This window comes from Marmota monax, unplaced genomic scaffold (genome assembly GCF_021218885.2).
Source record: "Marmota monax isolate L192 unplaced genomic scaffold, Marmota_monax_Labrador192_F-V1.1 WCK01_AAM20220418_F8-fsc00280, whole genome shotgun sequence".
Lineage (NCBI taxonomy): Eukaryota > Metazoa > Chordata > Mammalia > Rodentia > Sciuridae > Marmota > Marmota monax.
The window spans coordinates 736059-749982 of NW_026692080.1; the positions used below are offsets into that span (position 1 = coordinate 736059).

General features: G+C 36.2%; 2 non-coding genes across 2 annotated transcripts; one reads left to right on the forward strand and one right to left on the reverse strand.

Moving 5' to 3' along the window:
- Positions 1–1052: 1052 nt before the first annotated feature.
- Positions 1053–1124, forward strand: Trnaa-ugc (transfer RNA alanine (anticodon UGC)). The gene has a single exon. It is a non-coding gene; the product is annotated as a tRNA-Ala (tRNA).
- A 9945-nt stretch (positions 1125–11069) lies between these two features.
- On the reverse strand, positions 11070–11143 carry Trnat-cgu (transfer RNA threonine (anticodon CGU)). Its single transcript has one exon. It is a non-coding gene; the product is annotated as a tRNA-Thr (tRNA).
- Between the last annotated feature and the right edge of the window lie 2781 nt (positions 11144–13924).

Sequence of the window (13924 nt, forward strand, 5' to 3'; positions counted from 1 at the left end):
ATAGAGTCTTCCACCTCAGTACTTAAACTTAAAATGGAGTAGCTTAAGACAAACTATTACTTTATAATATGGAGTAACACAAGTTTAGGCATAGTCTGAGAACTACTATTCTTCACTTCAGGAATAATTCACAGCATGGCACAACCTGCTCTCCACAGTTAAACATACATTGACTAGGCCCATAAAATGAGATTGGGTGACCTCATAATGATGTTAGGAGAAAGAAATAAGGCTGGGCAATAGGTAGATGGGCTCCTAAGTAACTTCCACAGTGGAGCACAAATAGTACAGATATTTGCTGAAAAACTTATAAAAAGGCTATTTTAAAATCATGACGTACATGACTCCATGCTTCTCCAAAGAAGGGAAAATGTCTGATTGATATTTTGATTGGACAGGCTTCGTGAACATCTCATGGATATTGAATGCCTTACCCAGGATTGGGCACAGGGTTGACTTCCTTAAATTCATAGATCTATATAAACCCCTAGACAATAGCCACCTTTTGGTATCCCTCTCCTGGGACCCCTCCCTCTTTGGGAGCTCAGCTTTCTTTCTATTATTCTAACAAATCCTGTTACTTTGCTTTCACCCTTGTGTCCATGGATTTTATTCTTCAAATTCATGAGACAAAGAACCCAGACCCATGCCCCATGCTACAATAAGATGATCTATCCCAGTCCTTTACCTAGCTTGATTGGCCCCTGTTAATTGTTAGACTTTGTGTTACACATTAGATTTCCTAGCAGTTTGCTGTTACCATTTATGTATCTACTTTTCCTGATGCTAGTTGATACTCCCGTACAAATGGCTGTTGATACTCCCGTACAAATAAAAGTCAATTTTGTAACCACTCTTTCTGAACAGAGTTTTTGTTTCAGATGAATCTAAAGCCTTTAGGGACACAATTTGCATAAATCCTCTTTCTGATATTCAAGACCTGTATACACACAATTCATGCATAACAGACTATACAAAACATATTTTAGAGAAAGTTTGGTCAAATGTATACAAAGAACAGTGTTTTTGTGCTATGCAAATACCATGGAATTGGGGATGTAGCTCAGTGGTAGAGCACATGCTTTGCATGCATGAGGTCCTGGGTTCAATCCCCAGCATCTCCACCTTCTTACTCTTAAGTCCCCACCCACAACCATTTTTTAAGGCTAAATCTTAATAAACAGGTACTTGTATTTTAGCACTCTTAATATTTCTATCAATTTAAACTTTAAATATTAAATCAGATTTCATCTTCCTGCATCCTATTTTGAAAGAAAAAAATGCTACAGAAAAAAATTTAGCTTTCTATCTCTGCCAAGGTCACTCAAACTCTGGTGCTATATAACTCTTTTTTGGAAGAGGCAGAAAATTGGGAGAGATAAAAGAGGGGATTAGGTCAAACCAATGTATCGATATTTTTCTACCCCTGTTCTCTGTTTTTTCTCAATAACACTTTTACCTTTTTCACAAAGGTTCCTATGTTTCCAAATAAACAACTATTTTATATCTCATTCCTTCTACTTTAGAAAAATCATATTTAATTTTTGAATATAAAATACTACTGGTTGGGCTGGGGATGTGGCTCAAGTGGTAACATGTTCGCCTGGCATGCGCGGGGCACTGGGTTCAATCCTCAGCACCACATAAAAATAAAATAAAGATGTTGTGTCCATCAAAAAAAAAAAAAAAAAACACCTGAAAATAAATATTAAAAAATTCTCTCTCTCTTCCCTCTCTCTCTTAAAAAAATTAATTAAAATACACTGGTTGTATAATTGGTCAAAAATATGATTACTATAATTTCTACTTAGTTGGCTGTCTGGACCTAAGAAAATAACTAAGAGAAGTTTTAGGCAAAGGACAGCCTTTGACTAGGAAGAGAGTTGATAAAAATGTTTGTAAAGATGGGGAAGGAAATGGTTTTTATTAGCTGCCCATTAGTACTTTTTTAAACCAGAAAAAAAAAAAACCTGCTATTTGCATTTTTCCAGAAGAGCAATTAACATAGGCCAAGAAATGGTGTTCTCTAAAGCAGTAACTGAGAAAATTCGTTCTTGAAAATTGTATCAGTAATAGGACATTTCACTGTTGTCTAGAGTATCTGAGCCATGAGACTCAGATGACTTTACCTAGGATTTAGAAACTGAGACCTACAATGTAGTTCAGTGTAGAGACTGTGTTTGCCCTTCAAGGAGCTGGATTCAATTCCCAGCACCAAAACAAAACAAAAACAACTCAGACTTGATAACCAAAAAAGTCCAGGGTTTCAGTGAAAGTGTCTCTTAATATTTATTATTATGGGATGTTAATGTAGCTCAATGGAAGGAGGCTTGCTTAGCATGTACAGTCCCTGTTGGGTTCATCCCAACATGACTGCAAAAATACACAAAAACACCATGTATTTAATATTTATCTCCACTTTGTAGCTTCAATAAAACAGGGTCTGACTCTACTTCTCAGGTAAGGCCTGATGCTAATTACTTTACTCAACCTTGCTTTGCTTTGATTCTGTCAAAAAACTTCTTTCAAATTAAACTCTTCTCCCTCCTAAATTCTATAATAACTCTGTCTCTTGCTGCTTTTTTTTTTTTTTTTTTTTTTGTGTGTGTGTGTGTGTGAAAACCTGCATTTCTTTTTGCATTTATGCTTTGCCTGAGCAAAGACTGAATTAATCTTTTATATATTAAGACTTAACAGTTGAGGCTTTTAAAAATATTTTGCATACAGAAGCTAAAAATGGATGTTGTGAAGTGAAAGATTAAGAAATAGAAACTGGCCTTTTGGTTAAAATAAATTCAGTCATTGAATTTAGTACAGGGAAAGCCTTCTAAAGATTTAAAAAAAAAAAAAAAAATGCAGCCAAGCACAGTGGTACATGCCTGTAATCCCAGCAGCTCAGGAGGCTGAAGCAGAAGGAACCTGGCAAGTTCAAAGCCAGTCTCAGCAACTTAGTGAGACCCTGTCTTTAAATAAAATATAAAAAGGGCTAGTGATGTGGCTCAGTGTTTAAGCCCCCTGGGTTCAATCTCTGGTATAAAAAAAATTAAATTAAAAAATAAAAATACTATACAAATAAAAATGTTGATTTATTTGCATAGACCAAATTTAATATAATCATTTTGACAAATTGAAAAAATCAAGGATAAACTATAAAGATTTTTCTAGCATATATAAAGATAAAAATATTATTAAAAATAAATAAGTTTCTGCAGATCAATTTCCAAAAGAAAAACAATTAGAAATTAAGTAAAGAAGTGTGTTTTTAAAATGTAGCAACAATTTTGATGAAAGTGGAACTTGTATAAGGCTATCTGTTGAATACATCAACCCATAGGGAAGTATATAACTGTGCGTGCAGCAGGAAGTATTCAATCTTAAATGAGCTGCAAGTGACATTTATTTGACTTAAAATAGGGAACACGAGAAGTTAATATATTTTGTCTGAAACTGTTCCATTGACAAATAGCACTTGTTTTGAATTCGATCAGATAAATTATAGTGTCACTTATATATCTATACTTAAAGTAAAAGGAAAGAAGGGAGGAAGGAAAAAAGGAAGGAAGGAGAGAGAACGAATAAGGATGAAGAATAAGGATGAAGAATAAGGAATAAGGATGAAGAAAAGAAAGAAGGAAGGGAGAGACAGGGAAGCAGAAAGGAAGAGAAAACAAATAAATAAAATACTGAGTAAATGAACAAATTATCACTTTTGTTCTAAGAAAATTCCATGTGTGCTTAAGCTGTGTTAGGGTCAGAAGCATACATAAAATTCATATGTTGAAATCCTAACTTCAGCACCTCAGCATATGACTCTATTTGGAGATAGAATTTTTAGAGAGGAATTTAATTAAAATAAGGTCATTCAGGTGGCCCTGACCCAATATGACTAAAGCCTTTGAGAGAAGTGTGTGTTAGGACAGACACACAAAGGAAAACATTTTATGAAGACACCAGCAGATAGCCATTCACAATTCAAGGAGAAAGACCTTAGAAGAAGCCAACTCTTAATAAATAAGATGGTATCAAATTCAAAAGCTTCTGCACAGCAAAGGAAACAATTAGGAATTTAAAGAGAGAACCTAGAGAACAGGAGAAAATCTTTGCTTCTAACAGAGGACTAATATTTAGAATATATAAAGAACTCAAAAAAAAAAAAAAAAAAACTATACCCAAAAGTCAAATAACCCAATTAAACTCTTCTCCAATAAGCTAAACAGACACTTCTCAAAAGAACAAATGCAAATGGCCAACAAAAATATAAAAAAAATGTTCAACATCGTTAGCAATTAGAAAAATGCTAATCAAAACACACTGAGATTTAATATCTTACCAGTCAGAATGACAGTCATCAAGAATAAAAGTAGTAGAGTCTGGGGGTCTGGGGTTATAGCTCAGTGGTAGAATGCTTGCCTAGCATATGTGAGGTACAGGGTTCAATCCTCAGCACCACATGAAATAAATAAAGGTATTGTGTCCATCTACAACTAAACAATAAAATAAAATAAAAAATAGTAGGGGCTGGGACGTGGTAGACTGTTATAAATGCTGGAGAGGATGTGAAGAAAAAGGAACACAATACACTGTTGGTGGGATTATAAATTATATAGAAATCAGTATGGAGGTTCCTCAAAAGACTAGGCAGGAACCATCATATGACCCAATTATGTCACTCCTTGGTATTTATCCTGAAGAATTAAAGTTATCATATTATAGTGATCCCCATGTTTATAGTAGCACAATTCAAAATAACCAAACTATGGAGCTGCCTAGGTGTCCATCAACAGATGAATATATATGGTGTATATATTCACAGTGGAGTTTTATTCAGTCCTAAAGAAAAATGAAATTATGTGAAAAATGAAATTATGTTATTTGCAAGAAAATGGATGGAACTAGAGATTATTATGTTACACGAAGTAAGTCAAATTCAGAAGGTAAAGGTACATATGTTTTCCTCTTATGATTAAGCTAGAGAGGAAAAAGGAAAAGAACTTTGGGGCAGATCTTTTTTTTTTTTTTAAGAGAGAGAGAATATGATATCTTTTTTTTTTCTTGTATGTGGTGCTGAGAATCAAACCCGGGTCACACCCGTGCTAGGGGAGCACTCCACCACTGAGCCACAATCCCAGCCCGGTACAAACCTTATGAAAATCAAAGGGAGAATAGTAGAGGAAAGGGACCAAGGAATGAGAGCAGCAATGGAGAGGGGAAATGTTGGGGAGTGATATTACCAAATTATATTGTTATATTGTGTGCATGTACAAATATGTAACAGCAAATCCTAACATTATGCACAATTATTATGCACTAACAAAAAAGTGTGAAAAAGAACAAGAAGACAACTCTGCTTTTACCTGAGCTCAGACTTCTAGACTCCAGAATTGTGAGACAAAAAATTTCTGTTGTTTAAGCCACTCAGTCTGTGTTACTTTGTTATGACAGCCCTGGAAAAGTAATATAATCGTAAATGCTTATCCAGGAAACATTTTTTTTTTAAATAACACATTTTGTTCAATGTTTATAGAGAAATACAACTGATTTGCATGTTGATTTCATATTCAGCAAACACACTCTTGTCTCTTACCCACTCTGAACATGAATCTGTATATTATTTTAGATTTTCTGCATAACATTTGAAATATAAGAAGTATCATTTCTTCCTTGCCAATTTCCACATCTTTTAATTCTTTTTCCTGGCATATTGCACTGTGGTTGCTTTCAGTATCATGTTGAGGAGCAGAGAACTAAGTGGAAATCCTTCTCTTCCACCACACAAGAAAGATTTTTTCACATGTAAGTAAAATGTTGTGTATATTTTTATGAATAACCTTTACCAGATTATGAAATCCCCCTCTTATCCTAATTTTCATCAATAATGAATATTTAAAATATCTGAGAATGGATGAATATCATGAATGAATTTTGGATTGTATATACCACCTTTTCCATCTATCAGGATGTTCATACTATTCTTATCCTCTGCTTGCTACAAGCCAATAAAAGCCTCCTTCTAGAGAGAAAAACACACACACATTTTTGCTGCTACCAAAAAAAAAAAGTTATTAACTTTGTTTCCTATTGTCTTTCTAACAACAGAAGAGTTTAGCTTTGTTGGATATATTTTGGCATTCAGCATCCATTCCCACTTTCTTTTGGTTGACGTTCTATACAGGAAGATCTGACAACCTAAAAAGTATATTTCTGGACACCTGGGCAGCCTGGGATCTTGAGATTGAACCAATTATTAGATGTACTCCTCTGAGATGTAGAAGGCAGAATATCATCCTGATGATTTTGGATTTTTTATTTAATAGCAAGCAAGTTTTTGGATACTTTTTCTGATTTAGTCTGGTCTCTGGTTTTTAGATTTGAGAGACAGTAACTGCAGAAGCAGTGACCACAGTCCATGTTCCCAAGCCCAGTCATCCACCTCATGAGTTTGGGATGCAGTTATAGAGGAAGTAGTCTGCTAATCTTAACTTTGTGTTTCCTGTATTGCAGCTACAATGGTGTGTTCTCAATAATTTCATTGATAGCTTCCCTTGTAGATTAGTTTAGTAGATTTTTTTTAGACTCAAAGGTCCATCCTCATATGTTGTTTCTCCATCTCTTCTGATGATTTTATATTAATCCAATTTCCTGAATTTATCTCCTTCCTGCTTAAAATTCTTAGAATGCTCCCTATTTTCTACACTGAAACCTGAATTATTTTGCAGATTAAGAAATATCAAAATAAACAATAGCAATTGGTTATAAGAACCCACAATTCCCCACAAATAAACAAGTAAATGGAGGGAAAGAAAATGCTCTTCTTGTAGTAGGAAATCAACATATAATTATTGAATGAATAGCAGATTTACAAAATCACCAGTTGGCAATAAGTGATTCAGGCAAGAATCCTCAATGGGTACCAAATTAAGTGGGTAAAAGTTGAATGATAATAATATATTCACATACATAGTCTCAAAGTATCTCCTCACAAGATATTTATTGCAAAGGAAAAGGTATGAGAAACTTGGCAGATACCATCATAACCAAACAATCAGGGAAACACCACTGGTAATGGGATGACTGACACGTCTCCTGTTAAGATGCACACAATATCAGTTCTCTGGTATTCCTGCCGGTGATACATGATGTGCATCTAATCATGAGGGAAGAGTAGATTAACCCACATTCAAAAGTATTCCAGAAAACAGCCGGGCGTGGTGGTGCACGCCTGTAATTCCAGTGGCTTGGGGGCCTGAGGCAGGAGAATCAAAGTTCAAAGTCAGTCTCAGCAAAGGTGAGGCACTTAGCAATTCAATGAGATCCTGCCTCTAAAAGAAAATACAAAGTAAGGCAGGGAATGTGGCTCTGTGCCCCTGAGTTCAATTGCCGGTACAAAAAAAAAAAAAAAAAAAAAAAAAAAAAAGCCATAAAATAATTAGCCTGGACTCTAAAAATGTCAAAAAAGAAGAGAAGGGACTGGGGATGTGGCTCAAGCGGTAGCGCGCTCGCCTGGTGTGCGTGCGCCCTGGGTTCCATCCTCAACACCACATACAAAGATGTTGTGTCCGCCGAAAACTAAAAAATAAATATTAAAAAGTTTCTCTCTCTCTTTAAGAAAAAAAAAAAGACTATAAATCAAAGGATACTAAACCCTTGATCAAAGATTTTCTTTTCCCAAAAGAAACATTTTAGGGATAATTAACTAAATCTGAATAAGGCCTGTATATTAGATAAGAGTAGTGTACCAATGTTAATTTCTGATTTTGATCATTGTATTTTGGTTATACAAGAGAATGCTCTTCTTACTAGGAAACACACTGAAATACTTAGAAGTGAAGGGTCATCGTGTACAAGTTATTCTCAAATGGCAAATGGTTCAAAATCTGTGTGTGTGTGTGTGTGTGTGTGTGTGTGTCTAGAGAGAGAATATTCTATTTGAGAAGATTGGGTAAAGAATACATAGGAATTTTTGTCTTAATCTTGATACTTTTCTGTAAAAATAAGATTATTTTAAAGGTCAGAGTAGGCAGGAGTCAGGACTGGGGCTGTAGCTCAGTGGAAAAGTGCCCCTAGTTCTATCCCTGATATGAAAGAAAGAAAGAAAGAGAGAGAGAGAGAGAGAGAGAGAGAGAGAGAGAGAGAGAGAGAGAGAGGGAGGGAGGAAGGAAGGAAGAAAGAAAGAAAAAAACAAGTAGGAGTTAAAAGAAAAAGAGTGAAAAACATTAGGACAGTCAAGCCTTCATTTAACAAAGGTTCCCTTTTGGTTAATGGTGGGTCCAGAACATGTATACAGACTTTATTATTCAAAACACAACATGCTAAGAAGCTAGGGATTTAGTCTGGTGGTTGAAATCTTGTCTATTATGCCTGAGGTTATCTAAATAAAAAGATTTTAAAAATGTTTTGGGCTGAAGATGTAGCTGGGTGATTGAGCACTTGCCTATCATGTACAAGGCACTAGGTTCCATCCCCACCCAGCATGGGAAAAAGTTAGCTTTGAGTTCCTTTCCCTCCTGTGCATTGTCAGTTACTTTATTGCCTTCTCTGCATTTATATTTGCACAGGTGTGTGTGTGTGTGTGTGTGTGTGTGTGTGTGTGTGTGAGAGAGAGAGAGAGAGAGAGAGAGAGAGAGAGAGAGGGGGGAGGGGGACACGACGAAATCGTCGGGACACAATGAGAGCCATTGAGTTTTGCTTTCTCCAAAGGGAGAAAACAACTCTGGATTAAATTGAGAGCTCCTTCACTTTACAACCTGTAGGAGTTCTTTGCTTTGTTTACATAGTGGGGAGATGCTCTTTGCTGAGTTTGCATATACTACCAAGGTCTTTTAAGCTCCTTAGATAACTGCCTTGGGCTTCAAAAGATCTTAGACAACTTATCCTCTGACTACCTTATTTTGGCAGCTAGGAACTTCTGATAATAAACAGAATAACAAGCTAAAAATTCCAGAATTCTCAATTAGCAAAACTAAATACTCCATTAAAACATCAGCAAATTCATCGAAATAGGTAAAGAGAGACAGGATAGGATTATTTCTTATTGTTGTATAATTAAGCAAACATAATGAATGCATCTACTTATTTTTCTGCCCAAATTTTTCACTTACAATGGCTTGAAAAGTAGTCACATGTGAGAAATGTCCCCCTTGAGGTTACAGAAATAGACTCAATATTGGGGAGTTTTTCCTTCTAAAACTCAATACCAATTCCTTTTGAGTATTCCTTGCATTTAAACTCTCTGCATCTCTGCTTATACTGCTTGAGATCTGCTCTTTTTGCTTAATTTCAAATCTATTTTCCAAAAAGAAAGCAAAAATATTTTAGAAGAATAAATATCAAATATTGCATTTTTTTTCTTGGCTAGTCAATTTTTGAAAAAAGTATGTGTTCATGCCCATTTCCACATGGATTTTGGTTGCTCTTGAAATAAAATTAAAGCTCCCAACATGGCCTATAAAAGCCCCATGTTGGAGGCTTGAGGTTGTGGCTCACTGGTAGAGCATTTGCTAGCGTGTGTGAGGCACTGGGTTCAATCCTCGGCACCACATAAAAATAAATAAATAAAATAAAGGCATTGTGTCCATCTAGAAATGAAAAAAATATATATTAAAAAACAGCACGTGGTTTGGTCCTGTCCTCCTGCAGTCTTATGACTCATATCCTCATCATGCCCTTGTTCCTTTCTTCCTGTCCCATGCATTTCGCTGACTCCCTCTGCCTAGATTAATCTATGCTCCACCTGTCTTTTCTGTACTGTTCTCTTTCTTGGCAAGTGAAGCCTGTCCTTCTTTGTTCTCCCGGATTAAACCAAATCTCTCTTAATGTTAGTCATTATTTCACCACAGCCTCGATGCTGTATTTATGTCTGTTATTACGTAAGTTATTGTGTATGTTATTATGTAAGTAATTTGTCTCTCCCCTCTCCCGTAAGCTATCCGTTGGAGTAGAAAGTATCAGCTCACCTTTCTTTACCTTGTTTATGAGTAGACACAATAATTTGGGGGACAAATGATGAAATGAGTAGAGCTTTATAATTATATCAACTAAAATAGATGGTTTATTTTCCACTCTTTTGAGATCAGCTTTAAGAAGGGTTTGTGCACCACATAGAGTTTCTTCCCAAACATATTTCCGTGATCTCACATCCAGAATAACTTTGGGGAATTAGCATGGTGGCCGAGTCATGATACCTTTAACTAGTTGTCTGCCTCTAATGGCCTGATTTAAATCAAGTGAATACTGGGGGTGTAGCTCAATGGTAGAGTGCTTACCAAGTATATACAATGCCCTGGGTTTCATCCCCAACGCTTAAAAAAAAAAATCAATATAGTACAGGGATTCTGATAAGAATCAATGTCAGAAAATAAAATGTTTTTCTAAAATAGCCTCTATTTGCTTAAGATCCATCATTTAGCCTTATACAACAGAACTAAGAATAGAACCTAGAGCCTTATATATACAAAGAACATAGTGTACCTTTGAACTACATCTCCATCCCTAGTGATAGCTCTTCGTTTATCAAGGGTTGTTTTCCAGTGGAAGATTTCTTGATGTTTAAGATCATAAGAAATTTGGGGTTACATCCTCGCCTCATTATTGGCAGTGAGAATTGGTAAGTTACTTCACTCTCATTCCTAATTTCTATAAAATGTGCATGTAAAATGAGTATTTCTATGCATTAAAAATATTTGAGAAAAGACACAAATGCCATAGAGTAAGTATTCTGTGAGTTGCGATCATTTTTCCTTATGCATGATTTAAGATTGTAGTTTGAGAAATCATCAGAATATATTTTAAATGGTTTGAATTTTAAAATTTCCAGTTGTATTGTAGAAATTCCCTACTCATGGTTGATCTTGAGCCCCCAAATACAGTTAAATCTCAATGTAATCATGAGATAGATCATCATAGAAACTTATAGTACTTAAGCGTGTAGTCTATTTAGAGAAGTCTGAGAGGTTAAAGTTCTAAACAGTAAGTTTAATGTTGTGATAAAAAAAAAAGACATTGATTTCAGATTAAGATTTGAATTCAAGGTGCCCATCTGCCCAATTTTTTAAGAAAAGGTATTGCCAACAAGGCCCTGCTGGGATTCGAACCCAGGATCTCCTGTTTACGAGACAGGCGCTTTAGCCAACTAAGCCACAGAGCCACGTGGCTGCTCGCTCCCTTTTCTGAGAGAATTGTACTTCATTAGGTGAAAAGCTGTTTGCCAATAGGGGTTATTATGCAAGGGCTTTTCGAATATATTGATTTTATAATAAAGGTGTGATCATTTCTTTCAAACTCAACAAAACATATAACCACTCTCGTGTAATTACATAGAAAATGTACTAAGCACGTCCCCGCAGGCAGATAAAGCCACGGAATGGGAAAAAGTGGAGACCCACACTAGCGTTCACAGCAGAGGATGGAGCATCTGTGAGGCCTGAAGAATTTCTACCTTCCACCGGGTTAAGGTAATTCAGAACCGTCCAGTGATTGGATATTCTAAAAGTGGAATGAAAGGCTTTTCTAGCAAGATAGATCGATTAGGACTTTTCTCAAACTAGTAATATTCATAGCTGTTAGAAGATAGCACACTTGTGCGTTGAAAAGCAAAAATTCCTGAAACGCTGGTTCCCCAAACAGCTGTCAGATCTTACTCCGCTTGAGAAAGTAGGAGGCAGCAAGAAGGCAGCTTGCTCAGAGCTCACTGAACCGTTTTAGGATTCAAACCCTAAGAGCCTTCCCTGCAGGAGGGAAAGGACCTCTGTTTCTGCGGCTTTTATGAAAGTGCCCAGATGGGAACCAATACCCTCAGGCGTTGGAGAGGCGTCATAGGCCAGGGAAATTACTTCTCCTCCATTCTGCCTTCCTCGTTTTTGGTTCTTCAAGACATGTTTTTCCCCATGGATCCTCACTTGTGGAGGCTAAATACAGTCATCTGACGGTGTTTGCAGGGGATTGGTCTCAGGACCCCTTTGAACATCAAAATTCGCGGATGCTTAAGCGGTCTTTACATATAACCTCAGCACATCCTCCTGTATACTTGAAATCATCTCGATTACTGGTGATACCTATTCAATGTAACTTCTGTGTAAACAGTTGTTTATAATGACAAGAAAAAAAATCTGCACACGTTTTAATACAGGCTCAATTTTTTTCCCCGAATATTTTTCTGTCCAGGATTGCTTAAATCCCCTGATGCAGAACCCGCGGATAAGGAGTGTTTACTGAAAGGAAAGCAAGGAACCGAGAGACCGGCGAGCAACAAATGAAAGAAGGAGACCAGGCAGAGATACACACAAGGGTTTACTTGTCAGAGCTGACAAATAATGGCACATGTCTCCATAGACAGAGAGAGGCAAAACAGGCTTGGGTTTCAGGAAAAAGTCCTGAAACCATAAAAGATGGGGCAGGCTCAGAGATCCGAGCCAAATGGGTCCTAATGCCAGGGATTAAGCGTGGGATTGGTATGAGCGAGTGTTGAATCTTTCTCAGAAAGCCCATGGGCCCGAAAGCAGAACTTTTTCTTAAAATGGCTGTCACTTAAGATGGCCATCCAGATACTAAGCAAGTGTAATATTTACACTTACTGTAAATATTAACTAATTGAAAAACATTTCCAAGTTATAACTACTATTCTTAAACTGTCCTACTTCCCTGCCTTTATTTCTTAAATGGAGGGCTGAGGACCAAAAACAGGGTCTCCAGCACACCATGAAAATGCTGTACCACTGAACTATGGCCCCAACCCCAATTTTTCACTTTTAATTAGAACAGAAACTGGGGCAGAGAGTGAGGGAGTGCACCAAGCAATCAAATGCCACTGAACACCTATCCAGCTTCCACTGCCCTCTTAAAAATACAATAAGGATGATTCAAAAATTATTTTGTTTACTCAAGTAAAGATTTCAAAGGACCCTGGGCCTGATAAGGTTCTTGATTTCCAAAGTCTTTCAATTTCTATTGGGCATTGAAATTAGTTCTGTGGCTACAATCAGGTACAAGATAATCACAGAGGATAGAAAAATCAAACAAGAAATGTTAATAAATTATATAAATATCATAATAGAAGAAGAGCAAGGTCATAGATGAGCACTTATCCAGCTGGTAATCTAGTTCAGTACATAATAATGGTACTTCTTTTTAGGTAATTTTCTAACATTGCCCAGTTGCAACTAATTTTTTTTCAAATTTATTTATTTAATTTATTTTTTAAATATTTACTTTCAGGGTAGATGGACACAACACAATGTCTTTATTTTTTTTATGTGGTGCTGAGAATCGAACTCGGGTCCCACCCATGCTAGGGGAGCGCTCTACTGCTGAGCCACCATCCCAGCCCCTCAACTAATTTTTTAAATGTCACTTTATTTAAATGTTACTGAAAACAGGCTTAATAAATAAATATATATGTATATATGTTTTACAGGTAGTACTTGAATATATCTAGAGTGTTTTTATGTTAATCCCAAGTATTTACCCAACATAAAGAATATCTGTCGAGGTGTAGTAAAATAAATCTGACCAAACCCCAAAAGTAGAAAGTTCAGCAAGGCATTTAAAATAAAATTATCATGAGAATATAAAAAGGCAGAATCAGTGAAAACTAACCCAATGGAGTCCTCCTAGAAATAGATTTATGCTCAAAAAAATAAATGCGTGAGTAAACTGAAAGAGTAAATAAATCACAGGAAACACCAGACCAATTCCACGCAAAAATGCTAGCCCTGTTCAGTTTTCTGCAAGCCAAGTAAGGGGAGCCTAGAAAAGCACTTGAAGGATTGAGAATATATGGATGAAAGAAACTGGTGACTCATTCCCCAGACTAATGTCTTCTTGCATCTATTAGAATGAGGAGAGGGAAACACGAAATTTATTGAGAAGGCAGGATAAAGAGGAGATAGAGAATCAGTTTGCAATTTCAGTGTTTGGTGGCTGTAAGGAT